At 40.0% G+C, this 17,574-nt stretch overlaps 1 protein-coding gene across 6 annotated transcripts in view; it reads left to right on the forward strand.

Moving 5' to 3' along the window:
* The window catches only part of Ninl (ninein like), a 129,645-nt gene that overhangs the window by 34,306 nt on the left and 77,765 nt on the right, over window positions 1–17,574 (forward strand). For 5 of the 6 annotated variants that reach the window (XM_070006620.1, XM_070006618.1, XM_070006621.1 and 2 more), the window contains exon 2: window positions 7,270–7,388. The gene's annotated coding sequence lies outside the window, so the exon portion shown is untranslated. Of the gene's footprint in view, window positions 1–4,599; window positions 4,680–7,269; window positions 7,389–17,574 lie in introns of those variants that run through there. The other variant, XM_070006619.1, reaches the window with a different exon arrangement.

Here is a 17,574-nt window from a genome sequence, read left to right on the forward strand (position 1 = left end):
CTCCCTCTTCCTCTGCCTCTTTCCCTCTCTCTCTCCCTCCCAGTTTCAGTGCTTGAATTCAGGGCCTGTCCCTTAGCTTTTTAACTCAAGGGTAGTGTTTTACCACTGGAGCCACAGAAACTTTTCCAGTTTTTTTTGACGTTGATTGGAAATAAGAGTCTCATGGACTTTCCTGCCCTGTCTGGCTTTCAACTGCAATCCTCAGATATTAGATTCCCGAGTAGCTAGGATTACAAGCATGAGCCACAGGCACTTGTTTCCCTCACTCCCTTTCCTCCCCACTTTCTCTTTCTCTTTCTCTCCTTTTTTTTCTTTCTCTGTTTTTTTTCTCTCTTTCATTCTTCCTTTCTTCTGGTACTGGGGCTTGAACGTAGGGCCTCTTGATCTTGCTTAGCTTTTTTGCCCAAGGCTGGCACTGTACTACTTGAGTCACACTTCAACTTTTGGCTTTTTACTAGTTTACTGGAGATAAGAGTCTCACAAAGGTTTCTGCCCTAGCGGGCAGCCTCCTGAATAGCTAGGATTACAGGCATGAGCTACTAGCACATGGCCTGTTTCCTTTTTGTCCTTCAGATTTGATATCCTAACTGATCTATTTTCCAATTTGCCTGTTGTACTTTTCAATTTCAGAATTTCTATTTTGTTGTGTTTTTTTAAAAAATAAATTTGATCTCATTAATGATGTTTAATGTGAGAGATGTTGCTGTCATGTACCCTATCACTTGAGCCATTCTTCCAGCCCTAGAGATCACCTTTTAATACTCAGCCACACTGTTTAAAACTCTGCCTTATTCTTCCTGCCTTCAGCTCCCTCATAGGACAGAATTTAAGACTTTCTTAGTTCTTTACTGAAGATGCAAACAGTCATGCGTGTGTAAATGTGTGACTTTCTAGATTCCCAGGAATACGTCAGCTCTTTTCAAATCCCCATTCCTTAGCTTTTGCTTTTCTTTTTTCTCCTTAATGTGTTATATGCCACAGTGGATAGCCATTATCTCAGGCTGTTGTGATGTTGGAACACTGGACATTTACCTCCAGGAAAAGGATTTTAGCTCTAGACAGATTTGTGTGAGATCAAATGAAAATGAGACACTTAGGTAGATTTATCATAGAACCACTAGATAGAACAAATAAAGACATTTCTTTGGAAATGAAGCTTGTAAAGAATTCTACTGTGTTCTGTTTCCCTTGTCCTTAGAATGAAAGCCATCACTTTTCAACCTACTGCTGAGCTAAGGAATGAGGGATGGATGGGGCCTGGGTAAGTTTGAATATTACAGTACTTACTGCTGTTACCTGCATTTGGCTATGTTTTTTTTTTTTTTTTTGTTAGTTTGTTTTACTTGGATGTTCACTTGTTTGGGGCAAATCTTTGACTATTCCAGAGTTCTAAGAATGATTCTGATGGGTTTTTGCCAGCTTTTCTGTTGTTCTAATTCAGGGTTGAACTTTTAAAGGTCCTCTCTCCATTTTCACTACATCACTCCCCTACATGGCTTTTGAATCAAGTTATTTGATGATAACAATATTACTTCTTAGGCTCTTATTGGCTAGGCAGAGCATGCATAGACTTTCTCTTTCTGGCTTTCAAAAGGGCAGTCTGTGTAAGATAATCCAGACTGGTGTTTTGTTTTTTTTTTCCCGTCATCAGTACAGAGTTTTGATTATTTCTGGTGTTAAATTAATGTTGAAGAGACATCTAGGGCCTGCCCCTGGGCAGGTCTTCTTTGGTGGTAGTACCGTTGAGTGGATTTTAGATAGGATAAGGAGGTTTTAGTTTATTCTTATAAAATCTAAGCTGGCTGAGCTTCGGGGTACCAACGACAGCTCCTCGGAGGATGGGATATCTGTAGATAGGATAAGGAAATGCTTGATTATGCGGCTACTTTTATGATGTTTGGGCACTTTGTTTGGCATGTGCTAAACAGGTCTTATCACTGATATTGAGTGTGGCCATTTCCTTGCAATGTTTAATTGGAGATATGGTTTGTGTTTGGTGAGTATGCAGGTCAACACAATCAGAGAGAGGCCAGGGCCAGCAAGAGAACACCAGTGAAGGAGCCCATGAAGTGAAAGGTGCCTGTGGTCTTGGGTAGCTGAATTCTCCTACCCAGAAGCATTTTATTAGCTCTTAGGAATTCATTTGTAAGTTCTTACTATTATTTTCCACCCTATATCTCCCCACCCCCAGTATTGGAGTTTGAGCTTAGAGCCCCAAGCCCACTCAGCTTTTTCATTCCTAATTGGTATTCTACTACTTGAATAGCACTTTCAACCCAGCTTTGTGCTGGTTATTCAGCAGAGTCTTTCAGACTTTTCTCCCTGAGCTAGCATCAAACTTCAATTCTCAGATCTCTGCCTCCTAATAGGATTACAGGCATGATCTACTGGTGCCTGGATTTGAATTTGTTCAAGATAAGCTTTTTCTTTTTCTTTTTCTTTTTAATGAAAGGAGGAGGTAACAATGCTGGATAGGAAATGTACTCATTACCTTACTCATGTAACTATAACCCCTCTGTACAGTATCTTTACAATAAAAATATATACTAAATAAATAAAAGCTGAATGATATTCTTGTGTGTGTGTGTGTGTGTGTGTGTGTGTGTGTGTGTGTGTGTTTGTGTGTATCTTGTTTCTTCATTCTTCTATTCTGCCTATCAATAGCAGAATGTGGATAAATGTTGCTAAATGTGAACAATGCTGCAGTGGATATTATTGTACAAATGTATGTGTGAATCTCTGCTTTTGATTGTTTGGGTTATAGGAATAGAGAGGGAGGTCTATTATTGGATCATATAGCAATTCTATATTTAACTTTTGGAGAAATTACCAAACTTCTTCAAAGGGCTGTACCATTTTATATTCTCACCAATACTGAGTGGGGATTCCAATTTTCCTACATCCTTACCAGCACTTGTTAATTTCTGTTTTATTGATGGTGGTCATCTTAGGGGTTTTAGGTGGACCTCATTATGGTTTTGCTTTGTGTTTCCCTAATGACTAGTGATGCTGAGCATCTTTTTTATGTGCTTTTGTTGGTGTATATGTATTTTTCCAAGACATTTCTACTTAAACCCTGTAGGTCTTGAATTTGATTGTTGTTTTTGTGGTTGTTGTTAGAGTTCTTTGTGTATTCTTAATATTAATTCCTTATTAGATGAAATGTCTTGGAACTATTCTCTCCCATTTTATTCTTTGCCTTTGCTTTCTTGGTGGTATCTGGATGCACAGAAGTTTTTTAATTTTGATGAAGTTTTATTCTTTTTCTTTTTCTTTTTTTGTCTGTCATAGGACTTGAATTCTGGGCCTGGGCGTTGTCCCTGAGCTCTTTTGCTTAAGGCTAGTGCTCTACCACTTTGAGCTACAGTACCACTTCCTGTTTTCTGGTAGTTAATTGGAGAGAAGAGTCTCATGAACTTTACTGCCTGGGCTGGCTTTGAATAGTAAGCCTCAGATCTCAGCCTCCTGAGTAGCTAGGATTACACGTGTGAGCCACAAGCACCTGGCTTATCTGTTTGTTTTCTTTATTGCATATTGACTTAGTCTGTTTTGTGCTGCTATGACAGAATGGCAGAAGCTGGGTAAGTTATAAATAAAGGAGCCCATTTGTCCCAGCACTCAAGGAAAGGTGGAAGTATCACTTGAGTCCAGGAATTCAATGCCAGCCTGGGTAGTATAATTGCTGTCTCAAAACAAACAAAAACAGAAGAAGAGGACAAATTTCTTTCTCACAGTGACAGTTGATGGGCCCAGTATCAAGGTGCTAGCATCTGGTGAAGACCCTTTTTGCAATTTCATCCTGTTACAGAATGAGAGAGGATGAGAGAGAGCAAGAGGGAGTCAAATCTCTTTTTTCTAATGTCATGACAGTGACATTAATCCATTCATGCAGAGCTGAGTCTTCATGACCTAATAACCTCTTAAAGATGCCACCTCTCCACACATTGCATATGGGGACTAAGTTTTCAGTACATGAGTTTTGGGGGACACATTTTAACCATAACACCTGTACTTTTGTGTCTCAACCAGGAAATTATTCAAATCCAGCATATTGTGGCCTAGAATCCGAGACCCTCCTGCCTCCATCTCCCAAGTTCTGGGTTTACAGATGCATACCACTATGCCCAACCTTTAATCAATTTTGAATTAATTTTTGTATGATATAAATTGAAGGCCTAATTTTTTGTTTTCCTAGTTCTGTGTTGTTTCAATTACTGTAAATTACTGTAAAATTTGAAGGCAGCCCTCTCATTTAGTTTTGCAGGATGGTTCTCTTGAGTGTGTTTAAATCAACCCACTTTTTCCTCCTTTCTTGTTTATGCTCCCAAGAATAGCTAGAATGTGCTGGGAATGCAGTGTTGAGATGAGAGAGGAGCAGCCTGAAACAGCCTAGTCTTTGTTCATGTTTCTCCTAGAGAATGTAACATCTTGAGTTAGGGAGTAACTGCCAGGAGGGCAGCCTGGGCTTTGTTCTCTTCTTCCCAGGAAGCAGGATGTCCTTCAAAGTTTTGCCCAGTGTGTCACATGCCCCTGAAGGCGGGCTGCCTTTTGGGACTCCTCAGCTGTGGTACAAAGTGAGATATGCACAGTCAAGACTCCGTTTACTCGGAGCAGCTCTTTTGAGGCTTAGGGGACTGGCTCACAATGGATCTAAAACCTCTGCCTCTTGCTGCCTATATGTAAGTAATAAACCTACTTTACTTAACTTGTATTTGAGCATATTCTGAATACATATAGGTAATCAGTAGGTAATGGGTCTAAACAGTAGCCCTCCATGAAGGACTCTTGTTTCTGGTTCTATAGCATTATTTTTGTTTTTCTTATTGAAGTGTCCTTTCTTGGCATTGGTGATTAGGAACCTGCTTTACGCTATCTTTCTAGAGATGGGTTGACCATTTGGGATCACCCAAGATTTAAATTGAGTTTTAGGATGGGTTTTTAAGTTTCTCTAAAATACAGCCAGGGTTTTTATTGTGATTATGTGGAGTCTACAAATAGCATTGTATAGTATTGTCCTCTTAATATAGAGTCTTTCAGTCTTTTAATATGGAATATATTTCATTTAACTATATATCTTTTCAATTCTTTTAGAAATATTTCAGTTTTCAGAATAAAAATTTCTTTCATCCTTGGTTAAATTTATTTCTGAGTATTCTATTCCTCTTTATGTTATTGTAAAATGGAATTGTTATACTAGTTGCTGCTTTGCTTGTTTATTGCTAATGTATGAATTTGCAGCTGGTTTGTGTTGATTGGTAGTACTAGGGCTTGAATTTAGGGACTTAGATTAGTCAGTTGCTCTACTGCTGATCCACACCTCTAATCATCTGGTTTTTTTTTTTTTTTTTTGTCAGATGTGGGGCTTAAAGTCAGGGCCTGGGAGTGTCCCTGAGCTCTTTCACTCAGCTAGCACTCTACCATTTTGAGACACAACTCTACTTCAGTTTTTCTGGTAGTTAATTGGAGATAAGAGTCTCATGGATTTTCCTGTCTATCCTGGCTTTGAACTGCAGTCCTCAGATCTCAGTCTCCTGAGTAGCTAGGATTACAGGTGTGAGCCTTTGGTGCTTGGTGCTCTCTCTCTTTAAAGAATTATTCTGATTTCCTATCTAAGCTTCTGCCTGGACCATGGCCCCCTTATTTTAGTCTTCCTATCCAGTTTTACTTCTATGGAAATATGGAGTCTTATACACTTTGTTTCTCTAGCCTAGAGTCATAGCCTCCCAAGTAGCTAAGGATAACAGATACACATCACTTCACTCAGCTACGGGTTGAAAGAGGTCTGTCAAACTTTTGTTCCCAGACTGGCCTCAAACTGTGATATATTCATAACCAACCAAGTAGCTAATATTACAGGTGTTAGCCACTTACTCCTACCTGCTTTTTTGTTTTTGGTTTTGGTTTTTTGTGTGTGTGTGTCAGTGTCTCACTGTGTAATCCAAGCTGGCCTTAAATTTGTGATCTTCATACTTCAATCTCCAGAGTGCTGAGATTAAGGTGTTATGCCACTGTAAGAATTAACATCTTTTCTGTCAGAGTGGTTGCTTCCTTTCAGGCAACCTTTTTCAAATTTTCAATTCAATCAGAATTGTTTTTCTGACAAGTTGTGCTTTGGCCTGGTGGCTTGGCCTCCACTGATTGCATTTTAGTTACATTTAGATCCTGTTAAATTTTAATTAAGACATCGTGTTACAAGTTTATTGAATTTTAGTTACATTCTCCTGTCAATTTTATATTTTAAATTAATCCACATCCTTTTAAACTTTTTTTTTTTTTTGGTCAGTCGTGGGGCTTGAACTCTGGGCTTGGGTGCTGTCCCTCAGCGCTTCAGCTCAAGGCTAGTGCTCTACCACTTGGAGCTATAGTGCCACTTTCTGTTTTCTGGTGGTTAATTGGAGATAAGAGTCTTACGGACTTTCCTGCCCTGGGCCGGCTTTGAAACACGATCCTCAGATCTCAGCCTTCTGAGTAGCTAGGATTACAGGCATGAGCCACCAGTGCCCAGCCTGTTAAACTTTTTGATCTTTTCCAAGCTAGTCAGTCTCACAAGATTGTGAACCTAAATTCTGATCAGTCGGAATGAGGGCCAGTAGTGTCAGTAGTTGGCAGTAACGTGCCCTTCTACAGAAGTACTTTGCCTTGTGAGTTGGTGTCTATTCCTTCTTTGCACTCCAGTCTCCCAGACATTTGCAACATTATCAGGCCTGTCAAAATATTAAATTATAATGTGAAGTTTTGCTGACTTAATTAGTTAGCTCTAACAAGTTTGTTGTGTGTAATTTTGAGGATTTTCTTCATAAGTGATTATACCATCTATAAACATATAATTCTACCTTTTTCCCATTATGAAATCATTAATTGCTTTTTCTTGCCTAATAATTCTTGCTAGAACTTGCAACACTATGTTAGTAGAAATGGTATGTATCAACTTTTTGTTATTGACAAAATGCCCAAGATAAATCAATGTAATGGTAATATTTTGGTTTTAATTTATGGACTTCCAGGTTCACATCTGATTTTTGTAATATTTTTCCTTGTGAATGGACTGTGTATATCTTCTAGATTCCTTGTATTCTATGTAATTTTTTTTGTTGGGAATTGAACATTCTTCGTATTATGTAGTGGTAACACTGAATTCTAATTTTTCCACTCAGGAATCAAAGATTTTTACTCTTGAGGACTGCAGCTGTCTTTGTGAATTTTTCAAACTCTTTTTCAAATTGTGTAATCTTTGTTGTTTGTAGTGACTGAAATTTCTGTTATTCACAGACATTCAGTGGCCTGAAAGAAGTCCTCCTTCACAAAAGAAGACAGGAGTCTGTCCTTTAATATCGCCGGAGCGATGCCTCTGAGGGAAGCTGCTGCAGCCCAGGAAGACTGAAAGTGAGGCAAGTGTCTGCTCCACCCTCACCAATTTACCACCCCAACTGTGTTGTGGAGGTCAGGGGCCCCACTTCCCGCCTGGCACCAGCTAGATAACCGGGGGCGGGGGGCTCCTGTCCTCACACCTGTAATTACTCTAGAAAGATCTCTACCTTCTCCTTTTAGGAATGTCCATTTTGACTCCAGAATTTTTAGATAATTGATCCTAATTGCTCCATGGTTACTTTGGTGGAGCTGCTGATGCCCAAAGCTGCTTGCGCCATCATTTTCAAGACATTACTCCTCCCTTGTTCCTGGTCACATGTTCATGATCCTGACCCTATCCATCCCTGCACTGGTGCCTGCAAAAATGGTTCCTTTCAGTTCTATTATTTCTTCTGTGTTGTTATTGGCTATTTCCAGTAAAATGAGAAACTACAGCTTTCCAGTAGAATTTTGTAATTGAATTTAAGTTAGAAGTTGATATAGAAAACTTTCCTCTTAGTTGACAGGAAGTGTAAAGTTTTCCATATTTATAATATATGAGGCTGGGAATGTGGTAGAGTGCTTGCCTAGCATGCATGAAGCCCTGGGTTTGATTCCTCAGTACAACATAAACAGAAAAAGCCAGAAGTGGTGCAGGGGCTCAGGTGGTAGAATGCTAGCCTTGAGCATAGAGGACAGTGTCCAGGCCCTGAGTTCAAGCCCTAGGAATATATATATATATGTATACACAGAGAGAGAGAGAGAGAGAGAGAGAGAGAGAGAGAGAGAGAGAGAGAGAGAGAGAGAGAGAGAGAGAGAGAGCACTCGTTTTGTTTTGTAGAAGGTTCTTATAATGTAGCCTGTGCTAGCTTTGGACTTTTAGTGTTCTTGCCTCATTCTCCCAAGTGCTGGGATTATAGGCATGTGCCAACATGCCAACAAAGAGAGTTCATCTTATATGCACACAACTATGTATAAATAACTTGTGTATAGAATTGACTGTTCAAGTATTTTGTACTATACAACTACAGATTTTTTTGTTTGTCATTAGAGTCTTAGTAGAAATACAAGTAAATGTGGTTATAAAAATCTATTATATCTATATAGATATAGATAGTTTAACAATATACAGGTTTATCTGTATTTGTTTATCTTTTTCTTTTTTTTTTTTTGCCAGTCCTGGGGCTTGAACTCAGGGCCTGGACACTGAGGCGAAGCTTTTGTGTTCAAGGCTAGCACTTTACCACTTGAGCTACAGATCTACTTCCGGCTTTTTTGGTGATAAATTGGAGCTAAGAGTCTTACAGACTTTACTGCCTGGGCTGGCTTTGAATCATGAACCTCAAACCTCAGCTTCCTGAGTAGCTAGGATTATAGGTGTGAGCCACCAGCTCCCAGGCTATGTTTATCTGTTAAATTATACATGTCCATGTAGCTTGTCAGTGATTGATAAAAAGTCTGCCTGGGCAACAGTGGGCATGCTGAAATTTATTCTACCCTCACCATATGCCAGGCATTGGCCTTGGTTGGCACCTAACATGTTTGCATTTACCAATATCTCCTTTAATGCTCATAATGTTCTGATGAAATTGTTCAGATAGGTGAGGTAAGATAGGTGAGGCTCAGATAGGTGAAGTAAATTGCCCAGAGTCACAGAGCTAGAAAGTAGTAGATCCCAAGTTAAAATGTGGACTCTGACAGCAGAATCTGCCATTACATAAGCTAAGATATCTTTAAGAGATCCAAGATATGTAAAATTTCCAGGATAGTTTTTTGTTGTTGTTGTTGTTGTTGTTGTTCGTGGGGCTTGAACTCTGGGCCTGGGCACTGTCTTTCAGCTCTGCAGCTCAAGGCTAGCACTCTACCACTTTAGCCATAGCGACACTTTTTGTTTTTTTGTTTTTTTGTTTTTTAGTTGGTCGTGGGGCTTGAACTCAGGGCTTAGGCGCTATCCCTCAGTTCTTCAGTTGGTTTTCTTTTGGTTTGGTTAATTGGAGATAAGAGCCTCATGGACTTTACTGCCCTGGCTGGCTTTGAAACGCGATCCTCAGATCTCAGCCTCCTGAGTAGCTAGGATTACAGGCATGAGCCACCGGCGCCTGGCTTCCAGGATAATTAATTTATTTCTCTTCCTTCCTTCGTTCCTTCGTTCCTTCCTCCCTCCCTCCCTCCCTTCTTCCTTTCTTCTTTTCTTCCTTCCTTCCTTCCTTCCTTCCTTCCTTCCTTCCTTCCTTTTCTCTCTCTCTCTCTCTTTCTCTCTTTCTCTCTTTCTCTCTTTCTCTCTTTCTCTCTTTCTTTCTTTCTTTCTTTCTTTCTTTCTTTCTTTCTTTCTTGCTTTCTTGCTTTCTTGCTTTCTTGCTTTCTTGCTTTCTTGCTTTCTTGCTTTCTTGCTTTCTTGCTTTCTTGCTTTCTTTTCCTTGCTAGTCCTGGGGCTTGAACTCTGGTCTAGGCACTGTCCCTGAGCTTCTTTTGCTCAAGGCTCACTCTCTACCACTTGAGCCACAGCATCATGCCCAGCTTTTTTCTGTGTATGTGGTACTGAGGAAGGGAACCCAGAGCTTCACACATGCAAGTCAAGCACTCTACCACTGAGCCACAATCCCAGCCCCAGGATAGTTTTTAAGCTTAATATCTTTAGAGTTTTTTTTAATATAAATATGAATTTTGAAAGAAAAGAGTATATTATAATAGCAACAGTTAAGTGGGGTATCAGCTTGTTGTTGAAACTCGGATAATTACAAAAATAGCTTTCATAGGTGAGGGTATAGCTCTGTGATAGATTGCTTACTTAGCATCCTCAAAGTTAGGGTTCTGTTTTGAGGGGCATGGGAAAGGCAGTTTTCAAACTTTAATTACTGAGATATTTGGGGCCTGTGTGAATTAAAAATGCATGTTGAAAAATAAGAAAGAACTATGAAAGCAATTCATGCAAAAGTTTTTGCTGATTGCTCAGAAATGCTGAGGTATGAAGGTTGGTTACTGGGTACAAAGCCACCGAGTGGTGCCAAGGTCTGCTTAAATGGAACCCAAGGATTGGTTTCAACATTTTATCCAAGTTGTAACATCTTTCCAGATAAAGAATGAACCTCTGTAGAATGGCTACGCTAGACTCATTCTGGGTGAGCAGGTACTGTTTGGAATGGTTTCCTATTTGAGGGGTGTCTGGGTCCCCAGACAAAGTTCACAACTAGCCTACTTCTTGAAGACCAGCTTCTCTTCACTGTCCTTGATACTCAACAGATTCTCAGGGAACACAGATTAAATTCCCTCATTACTGCATAAATTAAGTGCAACCAACACTGTGCTTCTTTCTGCCTCCAGAGGGCTGCATTGTCCCGAGTGAAGGCCAAGGACATCTGTCTCTGGGTTGGATCAGTTTGTTCAGAGATAGATTTTCCTTTCCTGGATGAAAACAGAATTTGTATTCACCTGGTAGTCGTGTTAAGTTTACATTCTAAATTATGTGTTATTGAATTGCAACTGTTGAGACTCTATTTACTTCAACTTAAACACACACACACACACACACGCACACATACAAAACCCAAAACAAACTGAGAAACCAAGCATTCCTCTTTATCTGAAATATTACCCCAGACTTGCATTTAGCTGCTGAGTTCTGCCAGGTTTTCAGGAAACATCTTATATGTAGGTATAAATCCTGAGGAGTATTCAGAAATCAGTTTTGATGAAGAAGCTGAAGAGTCTTTAGCTGTCCAGGTAAGTACTGTTTATTATGTGTAACAAGCCACTTTGTTGTGAGATCTGTGCTTTAGCTCCTGAGCAGACCCAGCAGCTACCCCAGGAACTAGCAGGGTTGTTAGGAGGCAGTACTAGATGAATATTCTCATCAAAGCCACCCCAGGTCCAACCTGAGAATTCAGGAAAGGCTCTCCCTGTGTTTTTTCTCTTTCTCATGGATCTGTGGCAGGATGATAGGGGATGGCTATGTTCCCCTCATGCAGAGGCCTTGTGAAATCTTTTTTTTTTTTTTTTTTGGTCATGGGGCTTGGGCCTGGGTGCTGTCCCTGAGCTCTTCAGCTCAAGGCTAGTGCTCTACCACTTGACCCACAGCACCACTTCTGATTTTCTGGTGGTTAATTGGAGATAAGAGTCTCAGGGAGTTTCCTGTCTGGGCTGGCTTTGAACCATGATCCTCAGATCTGAGCCTCCTGAGTAGGATTACAGGTATGAGCCACCGGCACCTGGCTTGTGAAATCTTAAACAGAAAAATCCAGAGAGGATCATATGCTGTGACTTTGACTGCTTATTTAGGAGATGAGAGGGAGGGACAATTAGGCCCTTCTGGGAATAGAACAAAGACTCATGTGGTATTACTGGTATTAGCTTTCCGGAAAGGAATATGGGTAACTAGTGGTTTTTATGTTCTGTTATTGCATTCTCTGTAACCATCTCACTAAGCAATCTACCGTGACCACAATTCCAGAAGCTTAATTGCAGGAGACATAACTGGTCTGGAGCTAAGTTTACATGAGTCAGAAGATTCTAGCACTGTGAAACACTGGCATATGATCCAGGGCCTCTGTCCATTGATTTAGGAATGTGTCTGTAACCTGGCCTCTTTACCACTATTCTAGCTGGTATCATTGGCATGCACATAGCCAGGTTTCCAGGGAAATGAGAGCCTTAGACAGGGATGTCAGCATTCCTTTCAGAGAATTGACTTATGGCCTCATCCATTTTCATGTACATTTTGGTGACATTTATTAAGTACCCACTAGACATTGCAAAGCACTGTTCACATTTGATCAGATTCAAAATATCACTGGGAAAGTTTGATCCAATAGCTATGTGACAGCCTTCAGATCCCTAGCTCATGAGCATTTGCTGTGACTGTGTTCCATTTCCTTCCCAGACCCAGAATCCTAGCATCTAGGGATCAAACCACATTAGTACTCTAGATTGGGGGCCTGCCTGGCACCCTTAGTTGGCCAGCTATAAGTAGATGACTTAGGACCATGACTGTTTTGCTGGAAATGCCCAGAACTGCTCACTAAGTCTATGGTATTAAAGGATTCTTTACCCAGAGGAAGCTGGGAGTTAAGAATAATTGAAAACTTATTTTGGTATAACTTATTTTGTGGGAAAAATGTATCTTTTTTTTTTTTTTTTTTTTTTTTTGTCGGTCGTGGGGCTTGAACTCTGGGCCTGGGCGTTGTCCCTCAGCTCTTCAGCTCAAGGCGAGCGCTCTACCACTTGAGCTACAGCGCCACTTCCGGTTTTCTGATGGTTTATTGGAGATAGGAGTCTCACGGTCTTTCTTGCCCGGACTGGCTTTGAACCGAGATCCTCAGATCTCAGCCTCCTGAGTAGCTAGGATTACAGGCGTGAGCCACCAGCGCCCGGCGGAAAAATGTATCTTTTAAAAAATGTTTTCACATGATGTAGAACAGACCTGCTATCTTTGTGGAGTTGTTCAACTGTATTGGAGTGATATTTCTCAGAATGTCTTAGGCAGAAACAAAAGTGTGCCTCTACTGTAGAAAAACTCCACAGTGCTTAGTTTCTTAAGGTGGAAGAAAATTGAGCAAAAACTGTTCCCAGAGCTTAGTAATCATGGGCTCCATTCCACTTAGAGGACTAAATGCAAATGCCATATCCTGCCCTTCCCTATACTTTACTCCTAGTCTGAACGTTGATATATGTTTAGCTCTCTGTTGATATTGCAAGTAGTTTAGACCTGGGAGAGCTCACCTGAGTGTAAACTGGTCTATAGTACCTCAGGTCAGGTCATATCTTGTTTATGAAATCCCAAGTAAGCTTGACTTGGGGAGAATTTCCCAACAGGGGTAGTTGCTACACTGTGAGACATCATCATTGTGGTGGTAGGGGCTGAGTCCCTGTAAAATGTCACTGTGGGCCATAAAGGAGACCGTGTCTTAAGGTACCCAAATCTTTCCTGAACTACAAAGATGCAGACACATTGCCGACTATGTGTAAGGTCATCCCCCACAATTCTCTCTACTTGCAGCAGCCCAAGGCCACCTTGTTTGGTGGTATTCCTGCAACCACATCCCCATCATCTAACAGAGGGTGTGTTACCACCTGGTGTCTATTCCAGTGTATATATTGAGTGGTCAATTCCATTAAATATAGCATTTGCTTTATATTAGCCTATATTACTTTTAAATTTGTGTGTGTGGGAAAGACTGGCATATAATCAACTTCCACATCTTCTAAGAGCTCTTACATGACTTATATACAAATGATCCAACCATTTTTTGACTGAAACAGTTTTTAGTTTCTCTAAGTAACATACTCAGATGGGTTAAAAATAACAGTTTAAAAAAGTGTATAGTGCACTCCTGGGCATCAACCCTGAATATCATGAGCAAGGATATGATAAAGATACCTGCACATCCATGGTCATTGCCACACTATTCACTATAGCCAAGATATGGAAACATCCCAGATGCCTCACAATAGATGAGTGGATCCAAAAAATGTGCTATCTATATACAACAGAATTTTATACAGCCATTAGAAAGAATAAAATAATGTCATTTTCAGGGAAATGGATGGAACTAGAACAAATCATTTTAAGTAAGGTAAGCCAAGCTCAGAGAGACAAATAATACATGTTCTCTCTGACATGTGGAAGTCAGATATAAAATGCACTGGAATATGACAAACTATACAGGATTCTAGATACTCACATACAGTTAGACCAAAAGAGGATACTCTTTTTAGGAGAGAAACACAAAGGCACAATGCCTAAGTGCCCCTTCATATTTATACAAAATAATATACAGACTGAAATGAACTCCAGGGTATGGAAGCAAGAGACCCTTCTTTTCTTTTCTTTTCTTTTCTTTCTTTTCTTTTCGTCCGTTGTGGGGCCTGAACTCTGGGCCTGGGCGCTGTCCCTTAGCTCTTCAGCTCAAAGCCACAGCGCCACTTCTGGCTTTTTCTGCTTATGTGTTGCTGAGAAATTGAACCCAGGGCTTCATACATGCAAGGCAAGCACTCTGCCACTGAGCCACCTTCCTAGCCTAAGACCTCTCTTTTCCTTCTTTCCTCTTTTTAAAAAAATTTTAATTTTTTACTTTTTGATGATTCTGTCTTTTTTATGTATGGTATATTCAAATGTATAGTTTCAGGAGGGCTGGGTGAAGGGTACAGAACTTGCAGGGAGGGGGAAGCTAAAAAAGTAAAAAAGCAGTAGGGTTCACTGGACACTGCTAAAAGTGAACTATACAACTATCTCTTGGGTAGAGATAGTAGGGAGGGACTGGGAGAGAATGAGGGAACGGAAGACACTGTATAAAAGGAAATGTACTCATTTCCTCACTCATGTAATTATAATCCCTCTGTATATCACCTTTATAATAATAATAAATTAATTTTTAAAAGTGTATAGTGATGATGACAATCCTCCTTTCTCTGCATGTCTAACCTGTCCCACTCCATAGAGGCAACCACTGTATGTGTGACTGTATGTTACAGAGAATTGAACCTAGGGTCTTGATCATGCTAGGCAAGCGTAGAGGCAATCACTTTTTAACTCTCTTAGTTGTTTATCCTGGTATTTATGTCCACATTTCTGTGTAATAATGCCTTTGCTCTTATTTTCATAATCTTTGGGCTTTAAAAAAAAAATCAGATGTAAGCCGGGCGCTGGTGGCTCACGCCTGTAATCCTAGCTACTCAGGAGGCTGAGATCTGAGGATCGCGGTTCAAAGCCAGCCCGGGCAGGAAAGACCGTGAGACTCCTATCTCCAATAAACCACCAGAAAACCGGAAGTGGCGCTGTAGCTCAAGTGGTAGAGCGCTCGCCTTGAGCTGAAGAGCTGAGGGACAGAGCCCAGGCCCAGAGTTCAAGCCCCACGACCGACAAAAACATAAAAAATAAAAAATAAAAAATAAAAAAATAAAAATAAAAAAAATCAGATGTATTCATCCCTGTTAGAGCATTTTGTTCTTTCATGATGTGTTTCTAAGTTAGTAGTCAGCATGCATTTTTACTATTTGGACTGTAAGGTATTGTAACCACAGAACCAAAAGGTTGATAACAGTTGCATTTCCATTCTTTTGTTAAATTTGGCTTTGTAATGGATACTATTTTCTGGGATAAAAATCAAGGGCTTTTCCAAAATCTTTGTCAGTGCTGTTACAAATCCATCCATATGTAAGTGGGTGCTGTCCCTGAGCTCTTCAGCTCAAGGCAAGCACTTCTACCACTTGAGCCACAGAGCCACTTCTGGTTTTCTGGTGGTTAATTAGAGATAAGAGTCTCATGGACTTTCCTGCCTGGGTTGGCTTTGAACCATGATCCTCAGATCTCAGCTTGCTGAGTAGCTAGGATTACAGGCATGAGCCACTGGCGCCCCTCTATATTCAAATATTCTGCTCTCTGCTTGTGAGACTGACTCACGTAGATTCCACAGGGAAGTCAGATTGTATGTGTGCCTTGATTATTTTACTTAACATTGTGTTGTGCAGGTTCATCTATGCTGTTGAAAATGACAAGGTTGTCTTCTTTTTCATTACTCAATTGTGTATGTATGTATGTATGTATGTGTATGTGTGTTTATGTACCCCTTGATGGTAAATTAGACTGATTCCATATCGGAACTTCTTTTGTCTTGAAAAACGGAAACTCTACAATTTCTTCTCATTTTTCCCTTCTTATACTCTCTAGTAATCACTAATAATACATGTGTATATGTGTGTATATGAGAGATTTGTTTTCTTTCTAAAATACTATGAAATTTTTATTGCTCTTAATCTTATTTTTTTATTTTTTATTGTGAAAATACTGTACAGAGGGGTTACAATTAGATGGGCAAGATAATGAGTACATTTCTTATCAAGCATTGTAGCCTCCTCCTTTGTTTCCCCTTCCCATCCCTTCCCAGCCTCCCCCCGCCCCCCCACATGTGAGATTTTGACTATTCTGGACATCCCTTAGAATTTCATAGATGATTTATGATGGCTGATTTTACTAGTAGTAATATACTCCTGGTTCAGTCTGTCTTGTGTTAGAATTCCTTCCAGTTTAAGGCTGATTAGTATTTCATTGCATGGATGTGCCACATTTTCTTTCTCAATCATCTATTGGACACTGTGATTGCCTTTACCTCTTGGATATTTGGAACTAATTCTGCAGTGAATGTAAGAGTACAAATATCTCTTCCGTACCTTGTTTTTGATTCTTTGGGCATATACCCTTTCTAGCTTATGTGACAATTCTCCAAAAAAAAAAAAAAAAGGTGTTCTGTAATGTTTTTGATAGCTGTATCATTTTACATTCCCCCTCATAATATACAAGGGTTCCAATTTTTCCACATCTTCCTCTACATTTGTTTCTGTCTTTTCTTTCTTTTTCTTTTTTTTTTAAATGGTTATCCTAAATCCTGTGAATATGAGGTGGTTCCTTATTGAGTTGTTTATTTATAACTTTTGTGAGTAGAATTGTGTACTTTTTCATGTTTCTTGATGATTTGTATAATTTCTTTGGAGAAATGTATATCCAAGTCCTTTGCCTGCTTTTTTGTTTTGTTTTGGTGGTACTGGGGATTGAACTTGGGGCTTCATGATTGCAAAATTGACACTCTACCACTTGAGTCATGTCTCAGTGCTTTTTTGTGTTGGTTATTTTCAGATAGGGTCTCACTTTATGTCTGGGACAGAGTGAGCTGCAGTTCTTCTAGTAGTTCTTAGCAGTGTTACTGAGGATGACAGATGGATGCCACAACACTCAGCCATTGAGTGAAATAGAGTCTCTGGCTGTTCTGGCTAATCTCATTCCCCCAAGTAGCTGGGATCAGGCTTGAGCCCCTGTACCTGGCCTCAAACCTATCAAATGTCTCCCTTCCTGAGTTGGATGCTTTAACCTGCTGTAACAAGGACTTTCCTTCTTTTCTTTCTGGGCTACAGAAAACTGCTGAAATCTGCACATGCTAATTTTTGATAAGCCCTAAGTGAACTCATGGGAGAGTACACATAAGGAAAACAAGTGACAAAATTTCTGTATCTAAATGGCAAAGAGTGAGGTGTAGGTGTAGAGTGACAAAGAGGAACGTACCCAGTGGAGCTCATCACACTGCCTCTCCTCTGGCACAGACTGCACTACATTCCCTCCAGTAATTATAGCCTCATTCCTATCCCATGTCTCTATGAATTAACAAAACTGTTTCTAAATTTCCTCTAATTTTTTTCCTATTTTATCTTTAGTTGTAATTAATAATTAGAAGGGGAAAGCCC

The sequence above is a fragment of the Dipodomys merriami genome, unplaced genomic scaffold, assembly GCF_024711535.1.
Source record: "Dipodomys merriami isolate MVZ:Mamm:240054 unplaced genomic scaffold, mDipMer1.0.p SCAF_7, whole genome shotgun sequence".
Classification (NCBI taxonomy): domain Eukaryota; kingdom Metazoa; phylum Chordata; class Mammalia; order Rodentia; family Heteromyidae; genus Dipodomys; species Dipodomys merriami.